Source organism: Panthera pardus, unplaced genomic scaffold (assembly GCF_024362965.1).
Source record: "Panthera pardus isolate Hobbes unplaced genomic scaffold, ASM2436296v1 HiC_scaffold_13, whole genome shotgun sequence".
Lineage (NCBI taxonomy): Eukaryota > Metazoa > Chordata > Mammalia > Carnivora > Felidae > Panthera > Panthera pardus.
This window is the reverse complement of record NW_026526688.1, coordinates 27617251-27627070: the sequence shown is the minus strand read 5'-3', so window position 1 is coordinate 27627070 and position 9820 is coordinate 27617251.

Sequence of the window (9820 nt, the reverse complement as noted above, 5' to 3'; positions counted from 1 at the left end):
TAAAGACAAGAACAAATCATTAGGTTATTGTGAGGCTTAGATGATATAGGCTTAGAACAATGGCATTTAGCATAGACTGAAGTCCAAATAAATGACAGCCGAATTCATAAGAAATACTTATTAGAGTGCTCACAGATGCCAAGCCCCACACATCTCATGCAGGGGAGGGAGCTCAGGATGAAAGACAAATGGAAAGCAAGAATTAAAAAAATTTTTTTTAAATCATTATTTACTTTGAGAGAGAGACAGAGCATGAGCAGGGGAGGAGCTGAGGAGAGGGATACACAGAATCCGAAGCAGGCTCCAGGAGCTGTCCGCACAGAGCTGTCCGCACAGAGCCCGACGCGGGGCTCGAACTCACAAACTGTGAGATCATGACCTGAGCCGAAGTCGGACACTTAACTGACTGAGCCACCCAGGTGCCCCTGGAAAGGAAGAACTTTAAAGGCACATCTGAGATCATAGAAAATTGCACAATTAAAAATTTATAATCATTAACCCTTCGAATCCTGGGATGGAATGTTCCGACGCGGATGTTTACAAGTGTCACAAGCTGGTTGTTTTCTGTATTCATGTGAAGAAACCAAAGGAAAAGAGTCACCCTCCACAGGAGGAATTTCCTTTTTTTTTTTTTAGATTAAAGTATGTACTTTGAGACATAGCTTTGTCTCAACCTAGCGTCCCCTACCCGGAAATGAGAGTCTCGCACACATGTGAACTACCACCTGTCTGGTTTAATTTGGCCAAGAGTGTTGTGCATGGCAATCTTTATTCTGAGATTTGCTATTAAGGTAGCTTAGACATATAGAAAGTTGGTCAGAGCCTGGGAGGTCCCCAGGGACCATCTGCACCTCCCCTCCTTTACATACGAGGAACCCAGATAGATTAAGCTTCTGTTACATCACATGTTGTTGTTCTTATGTATTGTTTTCCGACAGACATGCAGTGATCACACAAACAACCCCCTGTGACTGACAGCTAGCCTCTTCCGGTGTTAGGTCGAAATTCATAGGCACCTGCCTGGAGACAGCAATGCTGTCTGACCTTTCCTCAAGGCCAAGAAACACTCCAGAAAGATCTCTGGAACCAGAACATACCAGGCAAGAACGCAGCCTACACTTAGCAAGCCACATGTTCCTAAGCCCCGGAGCCTGTACCATCTCCCCACTGATTTAACCTTTAAAGGCCATGCCCTGGGGAAACAATGATCTCAGCCATTGCTGAGATGCCCTTCAGCATCGTGAACTCCAGACCGTGTGTCCAAGGCAGCCTGAGCCAGGTGAGTCACAAAAGTGACGCCCAAAGCCACAGTGATTGTAACATGATTATGAAAACCTCAGTCTATAGAATTAGCTCAGGGAAGCGAGTTGAGTATTTCCTCAAAGAAATGTCTTTCGACTAGTCTAATGATTCATAAGACATCAGAAAATATGTTCTGCGTCTATTTATACTTTGCAAACTAGCGTAACTGCCCTGAACAACTGCCACGAGTTGTTAGCACATGGGAAAGAGATCTATTGAGCTTTAGCAGAATGATAAATTAAACTTACCTGTTTGTTTTTCAATATAATAATTGTGTTGTTGATTTCAAATACCTTCTTTTATTTATTGATCGATTGATTTTAATTTTTTTAATGTTTTTATTTTTGAAGAGAGAAAGAGAAAGAGAGAGAGAAAGACAGCATGAGTGGGGAAGGGGCAGAGAGAGAGGGAGACACAGAATCTGAAGCAGGCTCCAGGCTGTGGGATGTCAGCACAGAGCCCGATGCGGGGCTCGAACCCACCAACCATGAGATCATGACCTGAGCTGAAGTCAGATGCTTAACCCACTGAGCCACCCAGGTGCCCCTCAAAACCCTTCCTTTAATGTACCAGTAGCATCCATAGACATCACCCCAATAATCTGAAATTAGATAAGTTAACACACACGTACTTAAGATGAAATAGCTGTCATTTATGGGCATTAGCTGGTCAATGGACCATAGTCATCCCATTGTCCAAAGTGTAAGAATGGGCAATTTGACCTTACACTGTTCGTGTTAAGGCAAGCAGAAAGAACAAATATATGGGGTTTTGTGATTCTGAAAGAATTTTGAAACAGATATGTTTTGGAGTTTTATATTTGTTGGAACTCTACCTGTTCTAGATATATGTAAAGAGTTCCCAGAATTTGTCACATTTTTTTCTCGTTAGTTTCAGATTTTATGATTCTGCCTATCAAATAAACTGCATTTATTAAGACATAATTAGCCTATTTCACATTTTAATCATCTAAGACGTATATAACTGTAATCACAGCTTCAGATCAGCATGATAATCAATGTTATCAAACTGAATTAATTTAACCCTAATCAAAAGCAAAAATACCATGACATTCTAGTTAATTCATGTAGTTTTATTTTGGGAAATGTGCAATTTCTGTTAGATTTTTTGAAATATTAAGATAATCCAAAAATCTCTCTTGTTTTCTCCAAAGGCCCTCTAAGGGCTCATATACCCCAAGGGTATATGACTTGGGGCCTCGTAAAGGGCCCAGAGAGAGAGGTTATATAGCCTTGGAGAGGGAGACCTGCCTTTTATTCCTTTTTCTACCTCCCAAAAAAAGGTGTGTGTAACTGAGACATGAGCACAGTGTTTATCTTTCTAGTGTTTCAATTTCCCTGTCTGAAAAGTGGGAATAACAAACAATTAAAAAGAAGGAAGGGAGGAAGCAAGGGAGGGAGAGAGGAAAGGAGGGAGGAAGGAATTGAAAATCTGCACCTCAGGGCTAAACAACAGTTCTGCAGGAGAAGAATCATTGGGTGGTCTGAGTTCAGAGAAAACCTTGTAATGTTGAGGTTCACCACTTCCGAGCCCCAGATAAACTCAACCTGTTTGAGGATTTAAAGAATTCTAAAACTTCAACTAGACCAGATTAGCTCCATTTCAGGGGATTTGAATTCAATAATATTCAGGAAAGGAGTACAAGATCAGAGGGGGAAATTATTTTGAATTCTGAACCAGTGAATGAAGCCAAAAGTTTTGACTCAGGCCCTAAAGAGATTCAAATTTTATTTCAGTTGAAAGTAAAGACTTGTTGGATTATGTCCAAATCTTCTTCTTCTGCAGTTTAAGGTATAGCTGTCGGGGTGGGGGGGGGGGGGGCTTTTCTCAGGAAACTGTACCTCAATAGATAAAGGGATCCTGTAAAAAGTACACTAGAGGTGCCCGAGTGGCCCAGTCAGTTCAGTGTCCAACTCTTGGCTTCAGCTCAGGTCATGATTTTGTGGTTCATGAGTTCCAGTTCTGCATCAGGCTCTTTGTAACAGCATGGAGACTGCTTAGGGTTCCCTGTCTCTCCTTCTCTCTGTCCCTCCCCTGCTTGCTCTCTCCGCCTCTCTCAAAATAAATAAATAAACTTAAAAAAAAATAAAAAGTACACTAACTTCTCTAGAACAAGTTTACTGGGACCTAAGTTGATTGACTAGAGTAGCCAATGAATTAAGAATTAGGCCAATTCCTAATTAAATGGACCTAGCAAACCAATTACACTTTCTCTGTGCCCTTGGGTTGATAGCAAGGTAAAAATAAAAATTAACTTCCAGAAATTAATGAGATAACCTTCATAAAGCTTTCCGGTATGTATGTAGTGTTCTACAGTGACTGGTGCTATGAGAGTATTATGATAGAGTAAACCTCTGATATTGTCTGACTGAATGAAGGTCAGAGGAAGTCAGAGAGAACAGTGACAAGGTCACGTCTTTCTAGCAAAGGGGTCGTATTTGTTCTCCATTAGAGTGACTTCTTGACAGGAAGTTACAGAACATAAATGTTAACAGCACCTCCAAATTTCAGCCCTGATGTCTTATTCTAAAACCTCACTTCAAACGGATGCTATAAAAAGAAAAAAAAAAACAAACCGTTACCTATCATACAATATGCTTCCAAACTATTTGTGTTTACCATCCTGAAGGCGTTGACTTCCTTGAAGTCAGGTGCTGCTGGTAACAGTCAGACTTGTGACTGGCAGTAACTCTCCGGCAGCCTGGCCCCTGGAAGGTCACCCACACATCAGGAGGCTATTTGTTGATTATACAGCCTAAGACCATCGGAATGACGGGCAGCCCTTATGGAGCACTGTCTACAAATGATTAGGCTCCACCCCTATATTCTGTTTTGGGAAGATTCAGGTGGGCCTAAAAATACTCATTTTTAAGTGCACCCCAGGTAATTCTGATGTTACAAGTCCTTAGCCACGTTTTTAAAAATACCGATTTAAAGGAATGCTCCTATTCTGGCCCACCTGAGGCTGAAAAACCTAACCTCTGCCACATGAGGCTAAATAGGTTATGTCCAATTTAGAATGTTCCATGACACAATTTTCCGTTATCTCCTACTTTATTTGTATGCTATCTCATGCTCACTAAAAGTCGGGGCACCTGGGTGGCTAAGTCGGTGGGGGGGAGGGGGGTGGTGGCGTCTGACTTCAGCTCAGGTCATGATCTCACCACTCATGGTGCTGAGAGCTCAGAGCCTGGAGCCTGCTTTGGGTTCTGTGTGTGTTTGTGTGTGTGTGTGTCTCTCTCTCTCTCTGCCCCTCCCCTGCTCTCTGTCTCTGTCTCTCTCAAAAACAAATAATCATTAATGCTCACTAAAAGATTTTCTACGGATGAATATAGTAGCAGTGGTATTGTCATTCGTGCACATCAACTCCAAAATCCCAGAAACTGGTGGCACCCAGTTATTTTGGAAGCAGAGTTAGTGACTGACGATAGAATTGTTTAAAAAGTTGTTTGAGAAGCAGTTACAGTCTACTTCTGATTTAGTAGAGTAAGTTCCTACTAGACCTGCCCTCCCACAGGCTATAACCGTAAAGATTAGAAGAAATAACCTCTCCGAAGGCACTGTCCAGTGAGCAAAAGCAAACAGGTTCTAGAGAGGGGAGTTGACATTTGGAAGAAGAGGATGGCACAGGATGGCTGGGCGAGCTCCCCCATCCCTTTTTATTTCTTAGACGAAGGGAAGGTGATCAGGTGCACAGTTAAAACTCCAGCAGAAAATCTAGTCTTCCAGGCTTAAAGAACCAGAGGGCAGAACGTAGGGCAACCATAGCCCCTGGAAAGTGAAGTTGTAATTTTGGAAAGGTGAAGGCCAGTGACAAGGAACCACAAATTATATGCATAAACTCTGACCAAATATCTAGGTGACTTTCAAGCTACACATCACAGGGAAAAGTGCAAACAGCCCAAATAAAGGTACAAGAACTAGAATGAGATTTGAACTATCACCTAAAAATCAGAGTTTTCAGTTTGAGTGCAACTGAGGTATTTGCTTGGAAAATGACAACACTTTTCCAGATTATCTACAACATAATATTCACAATGTCCAGAATATAATCCAAAATTATTCAATGTATGAAGAAATTTTAAAATGTGACTCATACTCAAGGCGCCTGGGTGGCTCAGTCGGTTAAGCGTCCAACTTTGGCCAGGTCATGGTCTCTGGTTCATGAGGTCGAGCCCTACATTGGGCTCTGTGCTGACAGCTCAGAGCCTGGAGCCTGTTTCGGATTCTATGTCTCCCTCTCTCTCTGCCCCTCCCCCACTCATGCTCCGTCTCTTTCTCTCTCTCAAAAAATGAATAAACATTAATAAAAATATTTGTTTATTTATTTATTATTATTTTTTAAATTTAATTTTATTTTTTTAATTTACATCCAAGTTAGTTAGCATATAGTGCAACAATGATTTCAGGAGTAGATTCCTTAATATCCCTTACCCATTGTGCCCATCCCTCCTCCCACAACCCCTCCAGTAACCCTCTGTTTATTCTCCATATTTAAGAGTCTCTTGTATTTTGTCCCCCTCCCTGTTTTTATATTATTTTTGCTTCCCTTCCCTTGTGTTCATCTGTTCTGTGTCTTTAAGTCCTCATATGAGTGAAGTCATATGATATTTGTCTTTCTCTAATTTTGCTTAGCATAATACCCTCTAGTTCCATCCATGTAGTTGCAAATGGCAAGATTTCATTCTTTTTGATTGCTGAGTAATACTCCGATACACACACACACACACACACACACACACACACACATATATATATGCCACATCTTCTTTATCCATTCATCCATCGATGGACATTTGGGCTGTTTCCATACTTTGGCTATTCTTGATAGTGCTGCTATAAACATTGGGGTACATGTGTCCCTTCGAAACAGCACACCTGTATCCCTTGGATAAATACCTAGTAGTGCAATTGCCGAGTCATGGGTAGTTCCATTTTTAATTTTTTGAGGACCCTCCATACTGTTTTCCAGAGTGGCTGCACCAGTTTGCATTCCCACAAGCAGTGCAAAAGAGATCATCTTTCTCCGCATCCTCGCCAACATCTGTTTTTGCCTGAGTTGTTAATGTTAGCCATTCTGACAGATGTGAGGTGATATCTCATTGTGGTTTTGATTTGTATTTCCCTGATGATGAGTGATGTGGAGCATTTCTTCATGTGTAGGTTGGCCATCTGGATGTCTTCTTTGGAGAAGTGTCTATTCATGTCTTTTGCCCATTTCTTCACTGGATTATTTGTTGTTTTGTTGTTGAGTTTGATAAGTTTTTTATAGATTTTGGATACTAACCCTTTATCTGATATGTTGTTTGCAAATATCTTCCCCATTCCATCAATTGCCTTTTAGTTTTGCTGATTGTTTCCTTCGCTGTGCAGAAGCTTTTTATTTTGATGAGTTCCCAGTAGTTCATTTTTGCTTTTGTTTCCCTTGACTCTGGAAATGTGTTGAGTAAGAAGTTGCTACAGCCGAGGTCAAAGAGGTTTTTGCCTGTTTTCTCCTTGAGGATTTTGATGGCTTTCTGTCTTACATTTAGGTCTTGCATCCATTTTGAGTTTATTTTTGTGTATAGTGTAAGAAAGTGGTCCAGGTTCATTTTTCTACATGTCGCTGTCCAGTTTTCCCAGCACCACTTGCTGAAGAGACTGTCTTTATTCCATTGGATATTCTTTCCTGCTTGGTCAAAGATTAGTTGGCCGTTTAAAAAAATGTTTTCTAAATGTGACTCATACTCAAGGGAAAAAGTAATCAACAGAAACTGGCCTTGATATGATCCAAGTGTTTAAAGTAGCAGAAAAGGGGGAGCCTGTGTGGCTCAGTCAGTCAAGCATCTGACTCTTGGTTTCGGCTCAGGTCACGATCTCATAGTTTGTGAGTTCAAGTCCCACATCGGGCTCTGTGCTGACAGTGTAAAGCCTGCTTGGGATTCTCTCTCTCCCTTTCCCTCTTCCCCTTCCCTGCTCTCTTTCCCTCTCTCTCTCTTTCTCAAAAATAAATAAGTAAACATTTTTTTAAAAAATAAAATAAAATGAAGTGGCAGACAAGGATTTTATTTTATTTGACCATAAATACAAAAATTTTAATAATATTTAACAAATCAAACTCATCAATGTACAAAAAGAGCAATTCATCCAAATGACCATATGGGGTTCATCTGAGGAATGCTTTAACACTGAAAAACAATGTAGCTTGCCATCTAAACAAATTTTGAAAGAAAAACTATATAATCATCTTAATAGAAAAGGTATTTGATAAAATCCATTACCTATTCCAGATTTTTAAAAAACTTCTCAGCAAACTAGTAACACAAGTTTCTCAACATGAAATACTGTCATCATTTAATGTTTAACAGTTAATGTTACAGATTGAAATTTGCCCCCTAACATCAGGAACAAGGGAAGTTCTAGTCAACATTGTAGTAGAAGATCTGGTCAGTGCAATCAGGCAAGACAAAGGAAAAAAAATACTCATATTGCAAAGAGAGAAGTAAACCCTCTTTATTTATTGACACAACATAATTGCATATATAGAAAATCCAGTGGAATCTATAGATAAGCTACTAAAGCTAATTAGCATGTTTACAAGGGGTGAAGTCATTCTCTACAAAAAAAATCCACTTTATTTCTATTTTCTATCACTACCAACAAGTAATTGGAAATTGAAATTTGAAAAGCATCATGTATAATAAATAACATGAAGAAATGTGAAATATTTAGGAATAGATCTGATACGATGTGTAATATATGCACACCAAAACCTACAAAACACTGTTAAAAAGAAATGTTAAAATACTTAAATGGAGAGGCATGCTATGTTCATGAATTAATATTGTGAAGATGCAGACAAGAATTTCAAAGCATCTATTATAACTATGTTCAATAAAATAAAATATATTCATAATATATGAGCAGGTAGGAAATCTCAGCAGAGATATGGAAACTACTAAAAAAAATAAAATGGAAATTCTAAAGCAGAATAGTATTATCTGAAATAAAATATTCACTAGGTAGACGAGTAAGAGTAGGGTAGAGAAAACAAAGGAAAACATCAGTAAGCAAGAAACTAGATCAATAGAAATCATCCAATCTAAAGACCAGAAAAAGCGGTTAGAACTACAGAACCCTTCCCTTACTCAACTCAGCCAGATGACTTCTGCTCCCTTTCCTCAGCAGAAGATTAAGAGTTTATGGGGCGCCTGGGTGGCTCAGTCGGCTAAGCGTCTGACTTCGGCTCAGGTCATGATCTCGCGGTCTGTGAGTTCGAGCCCCGCGTCGGGCTCTGTGCTGACAGCTCAGAGCCTGGAGCCTGTTTCCGATTCTGTGTCTCCCTCTCTCTCTGACCCTCCCCCATTCATGCTCTGTCTCTCTCTGTCTCAAAAGTAAATAAACGTTAAAAAAATTGAAAAAAAAAAAAAAACATTTAAGAGTTTATGCTCCAGAGAGGGCGAAACAAGAGGTCTCTGGGTTGAGAGACCAGGCATGGTTGAGGGGTGGTGGCACAAGATGGAAAACAGAAAGAGGATGAAGTAGAAATTTACATACTGAGGCAGCTCCCCTAACAGCCCCAGCCCCCAACACTCCATCCCACACCCACTCTCTTTTCTCGAAATGTTAGCAGCTGGGCTTCAGGCTTATACTCTGGAAACAGGACATTAGAATGTACTATGTTAGGGAATCTTACCAACCAGGGAGGAAAGATGCTGATAGCCAAGGCTCTATTCTCCAGCAAACCTCTTAGCCAGTTTCTATCCAGGAGAATATACGCCCTGATGGTTGCATTCTAGGAGCAGGGTGAAGAAAGAGAGCTGAGACTTCCGTTATTCAGTATGCAAACTTTTATAGAATGCTCCTGTTTTCCAGCCCCATCCTCTCCTGTGCCAAATGTCCCTACCAACATGGTGAGCTGGGTGTTTGAAGAACGAGGTCCAGAGGAAGCTTACTCCTACATTCTCTTTTACAATTTTGAACCTTTAGCATAAGCATATATTATTCACATTCATTTTTAAGTGCTTAGTAATGGGACTGATTGATAAATGTAAGGAAATCACTCCAAAGTGCAACAAAAGGAAAAGAGAAGAAAAACAGAACAGAGGTAAGAAATGCAGAGAATCAATTCAAGAAGTCTGACATCAACTAATGGCTGTTCTAAAAAAAGAATGAAGACAACGGAAGAGAGGAAATTGTCAAAGAAAGAATAGAAAACTTTCCAGAACTCAATAATCTGAGTCTCCAGATTGAAAGTAACCACAAAGTGCTCAACACAATGAATGAATAAATAATGAAAAAGGGATGCCAGGCATAAAAAGGAAGATACTAAAAGCCTTGAGAGAGAACAAAAACAGTCACATACAAAAGAAATGAAATCAGAAAGGCGTCCGAATGCTCTAGGGTAACACTGGAAGCTAGAACACATCAAGCCAACACCAGCTTCAAAATTCTGAGGGAAATTATTTTCAGCTGGAGTTCTATACCAGCCAAATGGACAATCAAGTGTAAAGGTAGA